Source organism: Mus musculus, chromosome 11, assembly GCF_000001635.26.
Source record: "Mus musculus strain C57BL/6J chromosome 11, GRCm38.p6 C57BL/6J".
Taxonomy (NCBI): domain Eukaryota; kingdom Metazoa; phylum Chordata; class Mammalia; order Rodentia; family Muridae; genus Mus; species Mus musculus.
Window position 1 is genome coordinate 61,969,840 of NC_000077.6, and position 15,667 is coordinate 61,985,506.

The 15,667-nt window shown below is 45.3% G+C and overlaps 1 protein-coding gene and 2 pseudogenes across 2 annotated transcripts in view; 1 reads left to right on the forward strand and 2 right to left on the reverse strand.

Annotated features, from left to right (window-relative positions):
- Positions 1-15,667, forward strand: part of Specc1 (sperm antigen with calponin homology and coiled-coil domains 1) — a 266,251-nt gene that overhangs the window by 13,077 nt on the left and 237,507 nt on the right. The window lies entirely within an intron of this gene.
- Gm12274 (predicted gene 12274) lies at positions 3,954-4,519 on the reverse strand (annotated as a pseudogene).
- Positions 9,242-9,741, reverse strand: Gm17912 (predicted gene, 17912; annotated as a pseudogene).

Consider the following 15,667-nt stretch of genomic DNA (forward strand, 5'->3'; position numbering starts at 1 on the left):
TGTAGGCCCCCTTCACCTCACATCTTTGCTGAACTTTGCTATCTTTTGTTTCTCTGATGAGGACCATCCCGACTGGGATGAGAGGCAGTCAAGAGGCGATCTCAGCATACTTATTTGCATTTCTCTCAGGGCTAAAGTTGATAAACATGGCCAGACTAGGTGGCTCAGCAGGTAGAGGCGCTTGCTGCCCAAGCCTGACGACTAAGTTTGATTCCCAGAACCTACAAAGAAAGAGGAAAGCAAAGTCCACAGAGCTGTCCTCTGACATGGGCACTGTGCGCACACGTGCTCTCATCGTACGTACACGGTCTCTTACACTACTAGTGGCTAAGATACAAATGAGAAACGTTTTGGAAAATGATGAACATTTGCACTGTACTTACTGCTTTGTGTTCTTACTCTCTTGACTTCGGACATGTCTGCTTAGTTAATTTACCCATTTCCAGATGGGTTATTCATCCTTCTGGGTTTAAGTTTTTAAGTTTTCTATATTTAATATGTTGGATACATATATATTATATATGTTCTAGAAAGACAGCCTTTTCCCACTAGCGCTGGGAAACTGTATATCCATACCTAGAAGTCCAAACCTATGTCCTTTTCTCTCAGTTTGTATAAAAGTCATCTCAGAATGTATCAAAAGAATTGAAACTCTCTCTCTCTTTTTTAAAAAAATTTCTAGACAGGGTCTCACTATGGAGTCCTGGCTGGTCTGGAACTTGCTGTGTAGACCAGGCTGATCTTGAACTCATAGAAATCCACTTGCCTCTGCCTCCAAAATGCTGGGATTAAAGGTGTGTAACACCACCCAGGCCTTCAGTGACTTTCTGAATAAGACTCTTAACAGCCCAAGGATTGAGAAATGGAATTGCATGAAATTAAAAGGTTTATCTGGGTTTCTGGCACATAATTTAAACACTGGGAATCAGAGGCAGGCATATCTTTGAGAGTGTAAGGCCAGTCTGATCTACATAGCAAGTTCCAGGGCAGCCAGGGCTGCATAGGGAGATCCTGTCAATATAGAGAGATCTTCTTCCCTGCCCTCTGCCTCCTAAATTCTGCATAGCAGAAGAATTAACGGAGTGAAGAGTCAGCCTACAGAATAGGAGGAAACCTTTGCCATCTGACCTTCGATGGGATTAATATCAATTTGACTTCCTGTCTCACTGTTCTGGGTGTTTAGTTACAGACAGTCCCCCTGGGATTTCAGACTGTAGACTTGGCACACAGAATGACTCGTGCTCACCATGGGAAACGGAATGAATCATGTTATTAGTCTTAGCGGTTTTCCCTCTCTTGTTTTGCTGGTTTCTTCATTCATTGGTTCATATGCTTATTCATGTCATTTTATCCATCTGCCCTGTCCTTACTCCCACATCCAGCCAACCCTAATGTATTTCATGTGTACATTTTTGCTGCATTTATACTTAAAAAGGAACCACTCTATGTGCATGTTTTTTATTTTAACACACACATGTACACATTCATGCACACACACATACATACAGACACATACACACGATCTCACTATGTAGCTCATAGCTCAAGCTGGTCTGCAGCTCAATTATGTAACCCAGACTTGCCTTGACTTTGTAATCCTCCTGCCTCAGCATTTCAAGGTCCAGGATTACAGGCATGCTCTACCACACCTTTAATTTTAAAGAACACATCTGTAATTGTATAAGAGGTGTAATGTTAAAGACTTTACCCCAGGTCTTCTGGTGTTCTTTCTCCACCATGCCTGCTGTCCCTCCCCCACCTCTCCTGTGGTTTTGGGGTTGCCAGGTCTCTGTGCTTGGTGCTCTCCTGTGGGCAGACATTCAATTTGTTGCCATTCCCAGGCCCCACAAAGGATGACAAGTGAAGCTACATCATCCTCCTAGCGACTTGAGGGGGAATTGCTCTGGGATTTAGACAGAAGAGCAGTATTGCCTTGTTATGACATAGACCTGCAGTTTACTCTTCTGCATCCATGGGTCCTTTAGTCAAAGGTTCAACCAATTGTGGATGAAAAACCAAAACCAAAACAACGAAAAAACAAACCCAGAAATCCAAAAATCCAAACCCTTAAGACATCCTATCTGTACTAAGAATGTATAGCTGTTTCTCCTTGGCTTCATTCCTGAAACACAACACGGCTTCACAGCCTTGCGTCGTACCAGGGCTGGCCAGTAATCTGACACCGTTTTACATGAGGACTTTAGCACCTGTGAATCTCAGCATGTGTGTAGTGAGGATGGCGAGGTGGGGTCCTCTGTGGATGCTGAGGGACAACTGTGTTAATGTAGTCAGGTCTGCCACTTCATTCTCCAGATGGCCTGCACCATGCTACCTGCCCCTGAAAACACACTAGGCTCTTTCCTCCTCTTTTGTTGCTAAGGCTAAGGTTATATACAGTTTAGAAACCCTTACCACACATGCTTTTAATGTGTAAAAATTTATATATTTAGGGGCTTTCTTTTTTATAATTTATTTTTTTAATTAGGTATTTTCTTCATTTACATTTCAAATGCTATCCCAAAAGTCCCCCAGACCGCCCCCACCCCCAAATAGGGGCTTTTTTGTTGGCAGGAACTAAGTCTTGAAATTCATGTATGTTTCATGAGAACCTCATATTCACCACCTGAAGATGGTTTTCTTTTTTTAAAAAGATTTATTCATTTTATTTTATGTATACGAGTACACTGTAGCCACAGAGATGGTTGTGAGTCTTCATGTGGTTGTTGGGATTTGAACTCAGGACCTTCAGTAGAGCAGTCAATGCTCTTAACCGCTGAGCCATATCGTCAACCCAAAGATGGTTTTCTGTAGTCTCAGTGCGTCTGCGTTTTGACTGTGATGTGCCTCAGAAGATTAGGCTTGGGCTTTTCCGTGAGTGATTTATGCCAGCACTCAAAAAAAGAGAGTTTGGATTTTAGAGTTTGGAACTAGGGATGTTTAAACCCTATAATAATACTCTGTTAATAAATACATTGTAAATGTCCACTGCATGACTGGAGCTGAGATCAACACAAAGGATAAGACACAAATATTCTTAAGCTGAATGTCTGGGTCAGGGGACAGATGAGCGAGCAGTTACAAAGAGAATGAGAAGCTAGGGCAGGATGAGCACAAGGCTAGAAAGGTAGGAGCTGGGAGCACGAAATGCCAGAGAGCACATCCTGAGAGCCGGGGAGACGCTTGGAGGGATGGGGTAAGGATTTCACCTGCAGGATCCAGAGTGGCTGGATGGTGAGTTCAGGGTCTCTCAGGGTTCTGAGGTCCTGAGGGGAATTGAGTTAGATGCAAAGGGGACAGTAAGTTGTCCAAAGTGAGACTGTAACAGAGACCCGACACACCATCCTGATGCTTATGCTTACGTTCTTGAGCCTGGTGACGACAACCCTTCTGCTGTTAAACTGTGTCACAGCATAAGGAAACACAAAAGCATCATGACTGATTTATGATGTAGCAGTAACCCGGGTAGGAAGAGCAGAAGCCCATAAAAGTAAGCCTCGGGGAAGTTTCCAGACAGTGTGTGCACCAGGATGCTGAATATCAAAGGGCAAGAAACCTGGACAACATAGGTTTCACTCCAGAAATGGCAAAATATTTGACATTAGGACATATATTAGTTTAATACAGTATTCTAATAAAAAGGGAGTTTCATAACCATCTCTGAAGGAGCTGGAAGGTGCTGGGTGGAACTTACTTGTCTCATGGCTGGCAACCTTGGTTTGTAGTGTTCCCTTCCCTTCCCTTCCCTCCCCTCCCCTCCCCTCCCCTCCCCTCCCCTCCCCTCCCCTCCCCTCCCCTCCCCTCCCCTTCCCTCCCCTCCCCTCCCCTCCCCTCCCCTCCCCTCCCCTCCCCTTCCCTCCCCTCCCTTCCCTTCCTTTCCCTTCTCTTCCTCCTCCTCCTCCTCCTCCTCCTCCTCCTCCTCCTCCTCCTCCTCCTCCTCCTCCTCCTCCTTTTCATTTGCAAGGTTTTGCTTTGTTTGACAGCAGTTTTGTGTTGAGGGGGCACACAAGCCTGACCACCGTGTTCCATTTGACCACATGAGGCGATCCACGGCAGTGCTGGTGGGCCTGGGGGACCAGCCAGAATAGCTCAGTTTGAACCACTGGCTTCCAGGCTCTGTGTTCATTTTGCTTTCGATGCCCCTCTCCATAGGCTTCCCCGTGCCCTTCCCCCAGAGCTTAAGGCCGATGGCTCTCTCAATTTTGCCCATAACCTGGTTATTCAGAGTGGCCTGTCCCCTTTCATAGTCTGCGGTGACTTGAGGCTTTTCATTGATTTTCATGGCCAGGTCCTTCTGTGTCAGGCCTTTGCTCTGCCAGCCCCGCTGGATCACTTTGCCCACCTCCACGGTCACCCTGGCGTGATGCAGCTTCTCTGTCTCCTGGTCGAGCTTGGCTGTGTTTTTAGTGATGGAATGCTGCTTGTTCTGGCCAGCAGCCCAGTTTTTGGATGTCTTCACATCTCGTCGTCGCCGAGCTGCTAAGGTGGCCTCCTTAGGACTTGGCCTGTGCTGCCTTGGAGCGGTGGTCCATTTGCAGGTCTGGCAGTGCCTGTTCCCTGTCTTCTGAGACTTTTGATTTCTCACTGTTTCCTTAGCTTTGTGGTCTCTGTCCATGTTCATCAGTTCTCATTGCCTCTGCGTGGGGCAGGTTATTCACCCCCTGGTCTAGCACGTGTTGCATAGCACGTGTTGCAACATGTTTCCTCCCTGATTTTTGCTTTGGAAAGTGGTGCGGGGGTAGTCCCAGCTGTAGCTGTAGGATCCTGGTTTTTTCCTCCTCCTCCTCCTCCTCCTCCTCCTCTTCCTCCTCTTCCTCCTCTTCCTTCTCCTCCTCCTCTCCTTCTTTTCCTCCCTCCCCCTCCCTCTTCTCCTCCCTTCCCCTCCTCCTTCCCCTCCTCCTCTCCCTCCTCCTCCTCCTCTCCCTCCTCCTCCTTTCTGGGGTCTCACTATGCCCCCAGCTGACCTGGAATTTACTATTTAGGCCAGGGGGTCCTAGAACTCATAGAAATCCGCCTGCCTCTGTAACTTGAGTGCTGGGATTAAAGTGTGGACTAACATACATGGTCCTTTCTCCTTTTAAATTCCATCCTTCTGCACATACAGATGATAGAGGGATCCTGCTGTGGCAAACCTCTGGGCTGGCTTGCCATTCCTTCTCAGCCCTTCTCCAACCTTGCAATTAGTAACTGTACTTGCTAAGTTCCCTCTACTGGACTGCTTCTCCAGAGCACAGCTCCAATGCAGCCTGATGTGCTCACAGTCTTATGAGGAAAACAGACATTGAAGTGACTGTAATTTGGGTCCATACAGTGATTGTCCTCGTGTGTGTGTGTGTGTGTGTGTGTGTGTGTGTGGTGTGTGGTGTGTGTGTATGTGTGGTGTGTGTGTGTGTGTGTGTGTGTGTGTGTGTGTGTGGTGTGTGTGTGTGTGTGGTGTGTGTGTGTGTGTGTGTGTGTGTGTGTGTGTGGTGTGTGGTGTATGTGGTGTGTGTGGTGTGTGTGTGTGGTGTGTGTGTGTGTGTGTGTGTGTGTGTGTGTTTTCTATTCATGAATCCAGGATAGCTCTTGGGCGGGTGTGCATGTGCAACTGGCCAGGAGCACAAAGCAGTGTAAGCAAAAACGACATGCAACAAATACACACACATATGTGTGTGCAGATGTACACACACACACACACACACACACACACACACACACTCACTCACTTGTACAGAGTCTAGACACTTGGTCAGGTCAACCTCAGGTATCATTCCTCAAGTGCTGTCTGCCTTGTTATATGTCCCTCACCGCCAACTGCTCCAGACAAGGTCTCTCACTGGCCTGAGGCTCTTTGATTAGACTGGGGTAGCTGGTCAGGAATCCCCAGGAATCCTCCTGTCTCTCTCTCCCCAACACTAGAATTGCAAACAAAAACCATTATGCTTGACATTTAAACAATGTGTTTTAGAGTTAAGTGTTGTATGTGTGAGTGTTTTGCCTGCATGCATGTATACTATTGTGTGCATGCCTGGTACCTCAGAAGTCAGAAGGCACCATTGACCCTCCTAGGGCCAGAATTATGAAAGATTGTGGGCCATCATATGGGTGCTAGGCCCTCTGCAAGAGCAGTATGTTCTGTTAGTCACTCACTGAGTCTGCTGGTTTGGATATGGTTGGCCCAGGGAGTGGCACTATTTGGAGGTGTGGCCTTGTTGGAGTAGGTGTGTCACTGTAGGTGTGGGCTTTAAAGCCCTCCTCCTAGCTGCCTGGAAGCCAGTCTTCTAGCAGCCTTCAGATGAAGATGTAGAACTCTCATCAGCTCCTCCTGCATCATACCTGCCTGGACTCTGCCATGCTCCTGCCACGATGATAATGGACTGAACCTCTGAACCTGTAAGCCAGCCCCAATTAAATGTTGTCCCTATAAGAGTTGCCTTTGTCATGGTGTCACTTCACAGCAGTAAAACCCTAACTAAGACACCAAGCCATCTCTCCAGCCTGTACTTTTGCCTTTTTGTGTAGGTTTGTAAATCAAACTCAGGTCTTCATTCTTGCATAGGGAGCATTTGACTGACAGAGTTATCTCCTCACTCTCTCTCCCCCTCTTCTGCCCTTTCCTCTCCTCTCCTCCTCCTTCCCCTCCCCCCTCTGTACCTCTCCTTTCTTCCTCCCCCCATCTCTCCCTCTGTCCCTTTCCTCTCCACCCCTCCCCTCTTGAAAGTAGATTTTGCTTTGGGCACAGGAATTGGCTAGAATGTGTGAGTCTAAACATGGACACAGACATGTACAGAGGGAAGACGATCTGATGAGGGAGAAGATGCTGTCTCACAGGAAAACTGGAGAATAAAATGGTGGCCAGCTGTGTCCACTCAGGGCCCCTGTCCTCTTTTGTTTTCATATTTTGTATGTTTATGTGTGTATACGTACATGCAAGCCATGAAAAGGGGCCTGGGAATTCCCTCATAGCACTGTGAAGAAGCCAGCTGGCAGACACCTTCATGTCAGGCTTCTAGCTTCCAGAGCTAAGAGAAAAGGCCTCTTCATTGCTCTAGCCCCGCAGGTTTTGGTACCTTGCTATCGCTGCCCAGCAAATGGATACGTCCACCATCCCTCTGTGCATCCCCAGACAGCTGCTCTTCCTTCCATCCTTGTAGATTTCCTTATACTGCACACTTCCTATAAATGGAATCGAGTTTTCTCCTCTGACTGGCTTTTTTCACTTGGTTGAGTAATTTCAGGGTTCACCCGCGCTGTAGCATGTAGCAGTGTGCCTTTGCTTCATACAGAGAGGTAATATTCTAGCATCTACCACTGAGCTGCAGCCCTAGCCCTCATGTGTGAATATACTGCATGCTATTAACCCATTAGCAGTTGGTAGACATTAATAATACTGCTGCAAATGCTTGTGTTCTTAGATGCATGTGTAGTCTCCTGTTTCTGGATTTCTACCTTGGGTGGAGTGGCTGGATCAGATGGGAACTCTGTATTCAGTCACTTGAAGACCCGTGGGGCACATTTGCAATGTGGCTGGATCATTTTGCAGCCTGCTAGTAGTGAAGGATGGTTCTGTTTTTTTTGCATATCCTCATGTCGTGACCTGACATTCCCAGCATCCTACGGGGGATGCAGCTCTGCGGCACCGGCAGGTGTGTTGTTTCCTCCTTTGTTTTCTTTTGAAGTGGGGTCTCACTATAAATGCCAGGCTGGCCTCAAACTGATGGTCCTCTCACCAGCTGGATAGCTGGGATTATAGATGCACACTGCCACACCTGCCTCACTGTGACTTTAATGTGCATTTCTGCATTTTTCTCATGCTTTTATTGGACATTTATATATCTTTGATAGAAAACTGTGTATTCCTGTGGGCTTTTGATGTTGTTGGGTTGTAGAACTTCTTTATACATTAAGGGTAGTAAACCTTTATGAGTTGCATAATTTGCAAATGATTTTCCATTACTAGTTGTCTTTTGATTCTCTGTCGGTCTGTCTCTCTCTCTGTTTCTCTCTCTCCCTGCCTTCCCCCTCCCTTTCCGAGACAGGGCCTCAGTACGTACTGCTGCTTACTCTGGCCTGGAACTTCTATATAGACTAGACTGGCTTTGAACTCATAGAGACTTGCCTCTGTCTCTCAAGTGCTTGGTTTAAAAGCATACACCACTAGCTCCTACATGTAAGTATTTGGTCCATTTTGAACATGTATATATGATTGTTCTTGCTAACCAATTCGATGAGATCAAGAGATGCTTAGATTAACAGCAGTTGAGGGTACAGAAATTTTCAGACACAGAAAGCCTTGAATCTGATCAGTGGTTTAACTCATTAATGAATACAAATTGGGGTGGAGTATTTGTTTATGCTTAGTAATATATCAAAATCAATCTCTTAAGATATATTCAGGGCCTTTTGATTGTTTAGAGACTAGTTCATGGTGACTTCACATGCCAGATGTCTGATATGAGAACTTTTTATGTGTATGAACATTTCTGTGTGTATGTGTTTATGTGTATGTATATGTGAGTGTGTGTACACATGTGTGGATGCCAGAAAATTACAATAGATGTTGTCTTCTTCAGGATCACAGTCTACTTCTATTAAGGCATGGTGTCTTGTTGAACCTTGGGCTCACTGATTTTGGCTAGGCTGCCCAGTGAATCCTGAGGATCCCCACCCCCCCCCATCCCTCCTTCCCCAGGGCTGGGATTGCTAGTATGCCCCCCCATCCCTTCTTCCCCAGGGCTGGGATTGCTAGTGTGCCCGCACCCCCCATCCCTCCTACCCCAGGGCTGGGATTGCTAGTGTGTAGCATCACTTCTGGCATGGATCCCAAAATCAAGCACATCACCGTCTGAGTTGTCTTCCTGAGTCCTGATAGGACTTTCTTAAATCACAGGTATGACGTGACTGCAGGCATCGCATACCAGGTATGGATGGGCTTTGTGTGTTTTGCACACACACCGACTCTGGTTTGCATTCTAATGAGTCCAGAGGCCTGTGTCCTCTACCTCCATCGCCGACCCCAGAAGCTCTCCTCTTCATGACCTGTTTCTAACTTCCCAATGGTCTTTTCCCATAACCCCCAACTCCTAGGACCCCCCCTCCCATTTTCCTCAGAACTTACTTCCCCACATTGCATGCGTGGAGTAAGGCAACAGAGAGCCTGGGATTAGCGGAGGTAGAACAGGACATTTACAACAGCCATTTTTTCTACCAGGGTAGACTAGGTAAAATGGCCAATAAAAACAGAAGCTACAATTACTGCCTTGGTCATGAGCTTCAGTTCTTGGTAATGCCAGTGGCTTCTTTCTGAATTGTTCTTAAGGACAAAAGACTCTGGTTTCTGTCGAAGTGGGATACTATCCAATGAGGTCCACTCTTTCTCACTCTGGCCTTTCTGCTAGGTGTGAGGATTCACCTTCTCCCTGGGGGCCGATCTTATGTTGGCCAAGTGGTGACTACTAGGTCAGCGCAGTGAGAAGCCCCAGTCTCAGCTGAAGAGAGATCTGGCCCAGCTCCCCTTGAGGGCCATCGTGACAGCTCCTTGGAGTGGTCACTGTGCCCTCTGACCTTCACTGGCCTGTCCTCCAAATTTTCAGCTCTACTAGGTATACTGGCTGAGAGGTAGACCTGGCCGTTACTCTAGACTCCAGTTCTGCCATTGGTTTCAGCTTGTTTCCAAGGCTAGACCTGCCCAGTCCCCAGATCACAGTCAGGAGCAGGGCTGAAAAGCAGGAACTACTGAAGAGAGGAGCTGTCTTCTGTTCTATTGCCAGGTACTTCTGCTGCACAATGGCCACACCCACTTAGAAACTGGCCAGATGTCACTGCAGGCTAAATGTTATAATAATCTTGTTTTGTTTTTGTCTTTAAAAATTGTATCTGTTTTTATTTTATGTGCGTGGGTGTTTTGCCTACACATAAATGTACTACATACATAGAATGCCCTAGGAGGCCAGAAGAGGGCATCAGATCTCCTGGGACTTAAGTTACAGATGATTATGAGCTACCATGTGGGTGCTGGAAACCCTGGTCCTTGTGTATTTTCTTATTGGTGTGTGTGTTGTGGTGGGGTAGGTAAATAAACCAGGGTCGTGTCCATGCCAAGTACATCCTCTACCGCTGGGCTATACCCCTGGGGTCTGTCAAGCGCCTTTTCTGCATTAATTGAGGTGATGTCTGATACAGGTCAGTTACCATGTTTAACACATCTATATAGGAGATTATATTTATGGATCTTTAAATACTGACACAACTCTTCATTTCAAGAGTAAACCCAGGATGTTATTATTATGTATTGCTTGCATTTGCTGATAGTCTGTTATGGGATTTGTGGAGTTTTGTGTTTTATCTGTGAGGCCTACTTATGTTTCCATTTTTGTATGGTTCTTTGAATCATTCTAGTAGCATGGGACACTAGCTGCATAACATGAATCACAGGTTCTGGTCTCTTCTGTTGTCTCAAGAATTTCCAGTAGACTGTGAATTCTCCTTTAAACATGGCAGAATTTCCTCAGTGAATCTCTTGACTCAGAGATTTCTTTAATGGGGAATTAAAATATTTTCAGGAAATTAGTGTCCTAATAAAACCCTTGTTTTCTGAAGGTACATATATTTTTTATTTGTTAGGGAAGGAGCATAGTTATCTAACGTATCATTTATAAAAATTTAAGGTTAATGTTTCTATTTTTGAGCTTTTAAATTAATTTTTAAGAGACCGTCTCTTGTCTCTTTAACGAGAGCACGTCTGTGTGGAACAGTCTGTATTGCTTTGGCTGTGACCCACACATGCTGTAGGGGGAATTCTGGGAATTTTCTTTGAAGTCTATTTTGCTAGTTATCAACTTAGCTACCCTGCTTTCTTCATGAATACATGCAGATACCACTACATGTAGATACAACTAACCATTCTTTATTTTCATCCCCTCTCTGATGTTTAAACTGACTTTCTTACTGTCTTTTTTTTTCCTTTGTAAACTGCTTAGGTTAGCAAGCGGAGTTCTCCCAAGCATCTTCAGCAGGATATGCCTTTACATTGTTACACTTTGTTTTCCACATTCCCCTTTCCCAGCGTGGCCAGGCCCCACCCCAGTCGCTTCCTTCTCTGCTTTCTTACTACATACTTTACATAATTGCCCTTGCTATTTTGCACCTCCCTTAGGAGTTCTCCCTTCTTTCATGATGTGCTTTCTAGTTCATGCTTCACAAACACACACATACCCATATACAGAATTTAAATTCAGTTTACACATATGGGGGAGAGGGTGATGTTTGTTTAAACATGTTTTTAAATCTGCTTTGCCAATCTCTGTCTTTTTAGGTCCTTTCCATGTACATATGTTGACAGTTCATCGCTTCCGCTATACCCTGCCTTTTCATTTAAATCTTTGTTCTTGGATTTTCATGTTAATGTCTATTTTCATTTTCTTGCCTTCCTGTGAACTATTTGGGGTTTTTTGTTTGTTTTTGAGACAGAGTAACATTATGTATCCCTGGATGTCCTGGGACTCTCGATGTTGATCAGGCTGCCCTCAAACTCAGAGATCTGCCAGGTTCTGCCTCCTGAGTGCTGGGTTTAGTTTCCTGATCTTAGACATTTTATGTGCACAGGTACTTTGCCTATATGAATAGCTGTGCACTGTGTGTGTACAGTGTCTGCAGAGACCAGAAGAGGGCGACAAATCCCCTGGTCTTAGAGTTACAGAAGGTTGTGAGCATCCATATGTGTGGGACAGTGGACTATGCCAGGAAACTTGGTGAGGTTGAGCAGGTTGGAAGCCCTAGAACCTCCCTATCATGTGACCACAGCCCCCCATGGAGAGGATCATGGCCTTCAGTCATGTAGGGCCAGTGGCCCCAAGTCCCTCTACATGCAGGTGAGGCATCCCTAACATCTCAGACCAAGCCAATAGAAAGCATCTGTTGTCAGACCCAACCCACCCCTCAAAAGTATGTAAGATCCTATCTGGAAGGAGTAACGGTGTGTGAGAATTTGCTCCATCTCCTGAGAGCATCTGTCCTCACATCCTGGCTTTAACACATCCTGGGGAGGAGAGCGCTCTCCCAATGCTTCAGCTCCTGGAAACTCCTCTGCACCTTGCTTGTTAGCTGAGCCCTTCACTGACTCTGCATTGCACAGCTCTCTCCCCTTCACTTGAATGCTCCTGTGGGGCCATTGATTTCTGAGGGTAGAGTGTGGTACACAGACGGACACATTTGGTTGTTGGGAATCAAGCCTGGGTCCTCTGGAAAAGCAGTCAGTGTTCTTAAACCATTGAGTCATCTCTGCAGTCCATGTCTGAGTTGTTTTTTATGAACTCATTACACAGCATTATTAGTAGCTGCTGTATCTAACCTTTGTGCATAACGTATCTTCCCCTGACGTCATTATTTTGTTACCGCAGGGATGTGTTGGAACGTCACCTCCCTTTCCTTCCCCGTTTATACGAGAGTTTAGAATCAGAGTTGTGATTTTTTTTTTTTTTTGCTTCAAAAGTTAAATGCCATTTAGAAGTCATGAGGATAGAGATTAGATTATTAAAATACTTTGTTTCCTGCCATTTCTTCCCTCTACATACTCTTCATTGTTTCTTTCTCGCCGAGTGGATTTTCTGTTGCACGTATTTTTGGGTATAGGTGGAGGTACAACCCAGTGCTATGTCCTTCCCGGAGCCTCCCCCTTTCTTTTTAGAGAAAGTCTTCAGGCAACCTTCTCTTTCTTTTCCCTTATCTCAGACAGTCTTGATTTTTCTTTGATTCCTAATGGATACTTTTAAAAGCTCGTAGGGCTCTGGCTTGAGGGGTCTTTTCTCTCACCATTTGAAAAGTGTATAGGTGGAACAACATTATGAACTAACCAGTACCCTGGAGCTCTTGACTCTAGCTGCATATGTATCAAAAGATGACCTAGTCGGCCGCCAGGGCCAAAAAGGGGAAGTGGGTGGGTAGGGAAGTAGGGGTGGGTGGGTATGGGGGACTTTTAGTATAGCATTGGAAATGTAAATGAGCTAAATACCTAATAAAAAATGGAAAAAAAAAAAAAAAGAAAAGTGTGTTGCTTCCTTCCAGCCTGCAGTTCCTGTTGACTGTCCCCCTTTCCCTTTTTGTTCATCTCCGATCTGGCTTGTCGTGGACTCTGGGCCTCTGGCTTGTGCTCTGGCATTGGATGCACAGTGTTATCTCTTTTGTCAAACCTGGGATGTTTCAGTTACTGTATTCTAGGCTCGTAAGGGCTCCGATCTCCTTGTCCCCTCGGTCTTGGCCCTAATGTCGAGTGTTAGATCCTTCTGGTCCCAGCTGTTCTCAAGGCCGTTCTTTCTCTCTTCCTTGGCTCCCTCTTTCACCAGCCTCTGTTGCTCGTGGTGGCTGAGATCCAAGGACTTACCTTCAAGTTCGCTGATCATTTCCTGTGACTCCTCATTCTGTCTGTGTGTAGATCATCCTTAGAATTTGGTTACTGCATGTGTCAGTCATAAAATTTTCATTTTTTTTCTAAGACTATTTTTCATTTGTTTGAGTCACATTTGTAACTATGAGACATTTATTTTATATTTGTGTTTTGTTTGTTTGTTTGTTTGTTTTTGAGACAGTCTTACCATGGAGCCATGGCTTAGCCAGAGCGTATTAGGTAGAGCTGAATTCATAGAAATCCACCTGCCTCTGCTCTCCAAGTGCTGGATTAAGGGCGTGCGTCACCAGGCCTTGTCTGAGGTGTTTTCTAGTGGTGGCTTTAGGATCTGTCAGGTTCCTTTGACCTGTGCTCACTCTTAGTCTTTATTTTTTGTCTCTCTCTTCCAGTCTGGGACCTTTGGATCTTGGTATATACCTTTGTCCTCTGAAACGTGGACATTTTGAGAATGAATGAATTTTCTTTAAAAGGCCAGGCAAGTTTTCCAGTAAAACACCCCCCACCCCCACCCCAAGCACCCAAGCATCTCACCTGTAATGTTTTGAACTGACAAGAGGTTCAGAGGTGATCCCTGCCTGTCCACATCGTCCTTGGAAGCCCAGAGTGGCAGGCAGCCCAGTGGCTTTGAAGGTCAGCTTTGATCATGGCTTCCTCTTTACAGTTAATAACTTTGCCTGTGGGGTGAAGCTTTGCTGTCATGTGAGCGTGCTTTTCCATGGCCATCATCAATGGTTTTGACCTTTGGTCTTAGTGATTGTGTTAGGTTGCAACAGAGTGATTATTTTTTCCTAATTCTATTCTTCACATTTGTCAGCTAGTATTCTGTAAGTTAGACATCTCCCTCCTGAACTTTTTATTCTTTTGATATTATTAATATGTATTTAAATAATTTATGATTAGTTGTCATTATATTTATTTTGCTGAAATTGTCTCAAATTGGCCGTGTTGAACCCCTTCACTTTAATTCCTCAGTCCATCCAATGTGACCACTCTAAACCTTTGATAATTTCCTTCCTTCCGGGATGTCAGTGGTTTCTTGCATGTGTTATGTTATACCTGATCAGCTTCTTCCAGTGAGAGAGAAAGAGAGAGGAAAATGTAAAAAGCACTTTTTAAAAGGGCCATCCAGTCATAATTGTCATGATTTTTCCATAACTTAGGTTTTTATTCAAAACCATGCAGGTAGAATTTTAGTAACTTGTACGACTGGGTTCCTCCAGTCACTCAGAAGTTCATGGAAAGCAATGTGGTGTCTTTTTTCATATTTATATTCATGGTAATTAACACTGTGTCTGGAATACAGGAGACAATAAAGTTTTTGACTTGAGTCAGACATCATATACCTCTAATGCTAGCTTCTGGGAGAGTGAGGCAGGAGGGTAGCCTGGTCTATACACCATCTCAAAACCACACAAGCGATGAAAAACCCAAAACAAAACAAACAAATAAGGCATGTACTTAAATTGTTCTAAGTAGATTCCATCCCAATTATAGCATAAACCTTTATCCTTTCCTTCTTTCCTTCTTTCCTTCCTTCCTTCCTTCCTTTCTTTCTTTTTCCTTCCTTCCTTCCTTCCCTCCTTCCTTCCTTCCCTCCTTCCCTCCTTCCCTCCTTCCCTCCTTCCCTCCCTCCCTCCCTCCCTCCCTCCCTCCCTCCCTCTTTCTTTCTTTCTTTCTTTCTTTCTTTCTTTCTTTCTTTCTTTCTTTCTTCCTTTTCCTTTCTTCTTCCCTCCCTCCCTCCCTCCCTCCCTTCCTTCTTCCTTCCTTCCTTTCTTTTGCAGTGAGGAATCAAAGGCAGGGAGTTGCTCGTGGTTCACCACAGAGCTACACACCTCAGGCTAGTTCTCTTACTTTCCTAATGACTGAGTCAAGGACAGTAAAGTTGCATGGAAACATTCACAGGACATAGGCAGAGCTTGCCTCTCCTGTGCCATGGGAAGTATTTCATAAGCTTCAGCATCCTGAAAGATACCAGCTCTGGTAGTACTGGTGAGGTGCTGGTGCGATGAGGTGAGTGCTGGTGAGGTGCTGGTGCGATGCAACAGAGCCCATGGCTCTTCTCCGCGGGGAGTGGTGTGAAATGGCTCTCAGCTCGGCAGAAGAGACCTGTGGTTTCTTTCACTGGTTTATATAACTTGAAGGCAGTCATTCAATTTCTTCCCTGTACTTTTCACTCGGGAGAGTGTGATAGCATCCTAAGCCAACCAAGACATAATGGACCATTGTCAGATGGGTGGAATGTTGCATGGCGCCCCATTAATATGCACACCTTTGCTGTTTTTGCATACT